This window comes from Chenopodium quinoa, unplaced genomic scaffold (genome assembly GCF_001683475.1).
Source record: "Chenopodium quinoa cultivar QQ74 unplaced genomic scaffold, ASM168347v1, whole genome shotgun sequence".
Taxonomy (NCBI): Eukaryota; Viridiplantae; Streptophyta; class Magnoliopsida; order Caryophyllales; family Amaranthaceae; genus Chenopodium; species Chenopodium quinoa.
Genome location: NW_018745105.1, coordinates 3,584,316 through 3,591,838, shown reverse-complemented (window position 1 = coordinate 3,591,838; position 7,523 = coordinate 3,584,316).

The window sequence follows — 7,523 nt, the reverse complement described above, 5'->3', positions numbered from 1 at the left end:
GCCTAAAAAGGATCCAGTCTTTAAAATAGTTCGAATACCGATTGGATAAATGGCCGACTGATCGTCTAGCCTGGAAACAGACAACCAGTCGTCCAGGGCATAGGTGGCGTGACTAACTATCCGTACCTGTCTGCAACTATCGGCCATGTAAAACAGTCGGTATAGTAAACAATTGGATATCAGAATATTCAATACTTAGACAAATTTGAAGCAAAACAAAATTCATTAAAAAGAAGCCGGTCATTAAAGACCGACAAAATATTCAGAGCCCCGGCCACCTGGCCGGGTAAATACAAAACAAACGGCACGCAGGCCGTGGAAAGAAGACATAAAGCTTAAGAAAGGGGCAGATCTTCAATATTAGCAGCTGCCGCCTGGTCAGCACTCTTCTTGCTGGACTCGGCTTCAGCTGCATCCTTTTTTGATGCATTACCCCCAAGCGGCACAAGCGCCACTACCGGCTCCTCCTCATCCAACGCTTCCTCCAACGCCTCTTCCTCAGCAGCCGCCAGGATCTCTTGATTATATGTATCAGAACACTGGCGGTACATTTTTTCCCATGAGGCAAAGTCGGCATTGGGGAAGAGGCGGCCCCAAGTCATGCGCTGGATTTGAGCAGAGTCTTCCATCATCTCCCGGACCAGCTCTTTCTTCTCTTGCTTGGCCTTTTCCGAGAGCTCCTGAGTAAGACTCTTCTCCTGGGTCACCAGGCGTTCCTTTACGTTGGCCAAGGATTTCTCCAAGGCTTCGTATGAGTACATCTTTAGGCGAAGAGGTTTCAGCTCGGCCTTGAGATTGGTGATGGTCGCCTCCAGCTCGCCATTCCTCTTCTAGGCCGCCTCTAACTGAGCCCGAATAGCGGCGGTAGCCTGCGGCTGATAATAAAGAATATCAATGGTCAGAACTTCATTTTGGGTAATTTGAAACATTGCCTTATCACAGTTGGAGGCGGCCATAGCTTTTGTAGCCTTTACCTCTTTGTTCTTCCGGTCAAGCGGCTTGCGAAGGCCGTTCACTCGGAGCAGGGCCTAAGTAAAAAGGAACAGGCGTCAGTTTCCAAACAAAAAAGAAAACAGGCGTCTAGGAATTCAACTACTCAAAAATATGCTAAGTATACCTCAGCAAGGACCCCTGCAATCCCGTCTAGGTCAAGGGTGCCGACACCCCTGACCGCCTCCCTTTCAGCTGGAGGAACGGCCTTGATCATAGACTTGGCCACCTCGACCAAGTCAGGCTCCTGAGGGCCGGCTGCATCAAGCATAAACAAACGGATTAGACCTAGTAAAAAAGGGAGCAAGTCTAAAATTTACTAGGACAACTTCATACTTCTAGGCGGCCCAGCTGGAGTTTTAGAAGAAGTGGCCGGCTGTTTCTCAGCCGCCGCATGTTTCCTGGCAGAACCAGGAGAGCTCGCAACAGTCGTCCTCCGGGCCTTGGGGTCCGGCTGTTGGGAAGAAGAAGCTCTTGGAGCGCCCGTCTAAAAAAGAAGAAAAAAGTCAGTATATGCATAAACACAACTCCAAAAAGAGGGTGAAAGGTTCGAAGCCCACCAAGGGTGCCCCCTTCTTGGGGGAGTCGGTTGAAGCTTGTTGCATGATGGAGGCCCGCAACATGGCCGCCGCAGTCTTGGAGGCGGTAATTTTGCTCATGGCGTCCGCTGCAAAAACAATTAGCAAAGTTAATACAAGTCATAACAAGAAATGCATGAAACAACAGAGTATTCGACAGGCCGGCTACCTCTTGAGCACCGACTTCTGAGGCCACATGCGGCCAAAAAGTACTCGTCGTAGAGCCATTTGAAGCTCGAGACGCAGTGCAGGGGTACTTGCTCTCGTACCCCTGAAGTAGAGTTCACCTTCGACTCTACTTTGAAGAGTCCTTTATCTAGGATCTCTTTCTTAGCCTTGGGGGAACAGGCGGCATGCTGCGGCCGCCTGCAAGAAGGGGCGGATTCCTGTTCCACCTGTTGAGGCGCTTGTTCAGCTCTGTGTCTGAACTCTCAATGATGAGGAAGGTGCTCCGCCAGTCCTTCCATTTGTTTGCTTTACCTCTCGTCATGAGGTAGCCCCTGTGGCTCGTCAATTGATACCAGCCGGTACCGCCTGCCTTAGGGGTCCGGCTGAGATAGTTCATGTGGGCGAAAGCCTCGAAGCTCGGCTCCACCCCGTGCAGTTCGCACCCGGCCACATAGCCGAGTACGTTGACCCAGGAGTTCGGGGCTAACTTCCATAACCCCAACTCATACCCATCCAAGATCTGCTGAACATCCGGATGTAGTGGGAAGCGCAGCCCAGCCTTGATGGCCGCCTCGTAGCAACCAAAGCAAGCGCTATCATAACTGGTACCAGCCGGCCAGACGACTTTGTCTTCTGGATCCGGCACGAACACTAAAAAGTCGGGGCCCATTGTGTGGTTTGCGATAAAGCTCTCCACTTTCTCTTGCATGGCTGTGATCCGGCCCCGAGGTACCGTGCAGTAGTAGGGGGTATTTTGCTCTCGGTAAGAGGCGGATGGCTCTGCCCAATTGTCCCCCTTCTCAACTGCGTGAGAAAGCCTCGCCTCTTGCAGGCGACTGTTTTTCTCTTCTGTGTCCAGAGAAGCATGGCCAGAAGAGCTAGACTCGGAATCGTCCTCTGACGAGTCCGAAGAGGACGACTCCTCACCTCTCCCGGAGGGGCCCGCCTCCTCTCCTTTAAAAGGAGCAGGAGAGTATGAAGAATTGTCAACTGAGAAATGGGAAGGGGTCACTTTGATTCCTCCCTCAGAGCAGCCGGCTTTCAAGTCTCTTTGTTTCACTTCCACATCTGGCGCCTGGTCAGATGTTTCACTAATCGGCACCCTGCGGGAGGAGCCGTCTGAATTTGAGATCCTGGCAGTCTTTTTTGTTCTGGCCATCATGCTCTGCATAGACACAGATACAGTCGGACTTTGTATAAAGGGCAAAGATGGGTCCGGAAAAGGGCAGACGGCACTCCTAGTCCTAGATTCAGCCGTCCCCGGTGACCGACTGATCACTAACCTAGGTCGTGTCGTGTGCTTCCGTGGTGCCATTTCAAAAAAAAAAAAAGAATAAAATAAAGAGAAAATTAAGAGTAAGAGAACCGACGGTTACCTGAACGGGTGACGTTGATGGAGTTCTGAAAATCCTGTGCAGGCGGCTTGTCAGAACAGGCGGTAGGCAGAAAAGGTCCAAATTGTCAGAGCAAGTTCAGGGGTCCGAATGTTCTCTCACAAAGTTCTCAAGTGTGAAAATGACTGAAGTCAACACTCCCTTATATAGGCGAAGTGAGAAGGCGAAGGGTCACTTTCAGAATTCAAAATTTGGGCGGGAAAATCTCTCGGCCTTTCGCCGACTGACACCTGTAGCAGGCCGTCGCCTGTTACAGTGCGGCACCTGTCACAGGTAACACGTGACCAGTCACGTGCCACCTGTGAGGGGCAAATGATTAGGGGATTTTGCTCCCACCAATCGGAATGCGCCACGTGGGCCAATCAGGTCCTGCCAAGTGTCCCCCAGTTGGAACTGTTAGGGCTTGCCACGTGGCACACGCTTATTCGTCCACCTTGGACCTATTATGTCATGACACGTGGCATACTCCACCCAGGCCCAACTTCCGAGGGAAGCCCAATCAGCCCTAGGTTAACCTAAACCTAGGATTAGCACGTTTCCCAAGGTTATAAATACCTCCCTTAATCCTCATTAAGGGAGATTACAGAAATTACACAGAGATAACAGGCTGATCACGCTAACAAAGCAGATTACCTACATTAAACACTCTCACCTAGAGAGACCCAATCACTTTAATTTCCGCATTAATTACTCCTTAATCAAGTACTAACTTGACCGTTGGAGGCGGAGCTCCCACCACCAGGAGTCTCCGTTGTTTTGCAGGTACAGGCGTCCGGTTCCAGTCTCGGAATTGTAACTCTCCCGCAGGACATCAGAAAACCCCGAAACAAGACTCAACCATACTTCAAAATGATCCAATGATTTAAGAACTATTTTCACTTATCATTCACTATAATCTTACAAATTCATAATCAAATATTACCTATTACTCAATAAATACAAGGACAAAGGCCATTATAAGTGTTTTATTATCATTGTTGTGCACAAACAAGCAAGCAAATATGGGAGAAATAGTACCAATAAATGATACAATTATATAAAAATAGAAGATCCATTCATCATAGAAGTAGGTGAAACATGTGTATAGAAGAAATTAAAAAAACATAAATATAAACGGTTGTAATTAAGGGACCAAGAAGTTTCTACTTTTCATTTTCACAAGAAGATGATCATCAAGTACTTGTCATGTGAATTCATCATAATGGAAATTTATGATTTCAAGAGGTCCACTTAATTTGTTGTTATGGGATGTCACTATCTTCCATAAATTTCATGTTAATTTGTCATTAATTAATTAAGCCTCAATCTCCAATACACAAAGAATGTCTTTCACTTCGTTTTTTAGTTAACTTCAACTTAGTATTCTCTTGTGATTCGTGCCTTGGCACCTTTGGGGTTAGAATAACGCTGGATTTAAGTGTAAGGTATCGTAAGAATAAGTTGTACATGAAGTAACTTTGGTGCATACACCCTTGCAATGGTAATGGTTTTGGAGGAAGTACATTCTTGGATGGAGCCCTCAAACTTGGGTATGTTATGTTCATCTTATAACTTTTAGAAAATAAATTCTAATAAGGAATACCTAAGTTTAAATTATGACTAAAATACAGTTTATTAAAACACATTAATAAGTTTATATAAATTTAAATAGGTAAAACACATGACTAGAATACACCCTTGATACTTATGAAATAATGAATCTTTTCATCATCAATTTTTTTTTTTTTTTTTTTTTTTTTTTGTGTGTGTGTTCCACCCGGTCATCCTTTGGGATAATTCGAATTTGAGAATCAGCTCTGATGATTAGGTTCCAAATCCCTACTGATTGCTGTTTTGGAAGATCGAACACACGATCCTCCCTACCTATTTTCATCAACTTGTTACACCCTTTCTTTCTAATTAGATGTAAGTGTAGGATCAATTTACTGTTTTAATCTCTCACTTGCTCATTTGCCCTTTTATAAAAAACATAAAAATAAAAATTAGTTTTCCTTGCTGTTTAATATTATTACCAATTGCACTAATAATTTGTAATTTATTGTTTCGTTCTCTCTTCCAATATCTATCTAATAAATAAAATTATTACCATTGACATCACTATCATCCATGGGTTGCTTTTTCTAAAAAATAAAATAAAAAAGTTCAGTCAAAACTATTCCTAAAAGGCTTGGAAAAGGTAGGCTACCCCAACTTTTTTTTTCCTCCGACATATTAGTGATTTTATGAGTTTAGGTTTTCCACATATATTAATTATTTTTTAATTTGTATTAATAATAAAACATTAAACTAAGAAAAATTGGCTTAAAATATACCAATTATCAACAGTGTGTGCAAAAGTATACGAACTCGATCAACAATTTGCTATTAATGGTAGCACCTTTTATACTATATGTGCATAATAGTACGTCGGTCACCGAAGAAGTATTTTGAGGAATATTCTGTCTATATTCATTATTATTTTTATCAATCTAAGTTTTCTTTGCAAAATACATATTAGTTAATAATTTCCTTTATAATCCAAATTAATAATGCCCCACTTCTTTGTTAGTTAGTTAGTTTTTAATTTTTTTGAATTGTCATTATGCATTAATATTTTTATTTTCAAAATACATGAATGTAGTAAATTCTACTATCACACAATAGTATATAGGATATTTAAATGCATTATTGTGTTGGTATTATTAGTTCCAAAAATAAAAAATTTACCCACATTCACCAACTAAAATAATGTGGGGAAATTTTAGATATTTTAAACAAAATTTGAAACTATTTATATCAAAATAATAATACATTTACATACACTATTTATTATTGTTGTGGTAGTAAAAATTACTACAGGTATTTTGGGAAAAAAATTGAATACATATTGATAATTTAAAAAAAAAAAACCTAACAAATGAGTGGGGTACAATTAATTTAGATTGTCCTGTAAAGAAAATTATTAACATTATATGTATTTTGAAAAAAAAAACAAAAAATTAATAAATATAGACGGACTATTCCTCATGATACTTTTCCGGTGACTGGCTTAGGATTTTGCACATGTTGTACAAAAGTTGGTACCGCAAATAGCAAATAAAAAAGTTCATTGTATTTTGCATACGCTGCTAATAGTTGGCATGAATAATTTAAAGCCAATTTCCCTAACACCTTTGACTTAAATTATAAAGTACATTATATAACATTTAATAATTTTTTTTTAACATTATACTTCATTTGTTTCTTTATAATTGTAACACAAACTTTATCACGGTATTTAAAAAAAAGTAGACCTAATTCAAATGGGGTTCAGAGCTTAGGAGTATAATTCACATGTGGGCCATGAACTTTAAATAAAGGTAATAGTACAAATTTCACTATAAAAATCTTCATTTTCTTACTATTGTAACATTTTCATTTTATGAAAGTGTTACAACTATAAGAAAACAGAGGATGTATATTTTATTTTATCTCAATTTTTCCTACGATAAGGCTTACATTTTATTATATTTTGCTTAAATAATTTTTATTACAAAAAAATAAGCAAATCTTTTTATGGATAAAAACCATACATCGCACCTAACCTTGTTAATAATATAGCTATCAACAACTATATACTTTGTATAACTTAGAGCAAGATTAGCGCAGTCTCATCTTAAGGCTTTACTCCACTGCCACATCAGTTTTTTAGACTAAGTTCAATTTTTTTTTTCTAATTTATAATTATGTTAAGACTCTTTAAGACTCGATAAAATTTATCTCTTCAATCGCTCAGACTCATTTTTTTACATGTAAATTAAATTATTAAAGTTTTTTTTTAAAAAAAATAAAATAAATTGAGTGTTAAATTGAGTCTGAAGTTGAGTCTTGAATTTTCAAGACTGCACTTCAGATTTTATTAAGACCAAACTTCATAAATGGTTAAAAATAATAAAGTCTCGTCTTAAGACCGCAAAATTAAAAAATGATGATGTCATCTAGAATCTTAAGACCCAGGGCTAATCTTGCTCTTACACAAAGTATAGGAGTATATCATAATAATATAGCCATCACCAATGACCTTAGAATTCAGTCAACATTTAATCTTGACTTAGGAAAATAATTGTACAAAGAACACTATGATGATTGTACGGAGTAATATTATTCAAAGGGAAAATATATAAACGATTTTTTGTTAATCTGATGGCATTTTTGTAAATATATTGAAAAAGCAGGGTTATTTATTCAGTACTTTTGGTGAGCTGTCCAGTTACTGTTTGCCTTTTGCTTTTACTGTTTGGTGAGAAAATTACACATGTACCCCTCACCAAGTACATGAAAAAACGCATATACCTTTCCCCTGGTATTTGAAAAGATAATTATTCCTCCAGATAAACAAATTTTGTTTATCTAGGGAATTAACTGGGTATCCCTC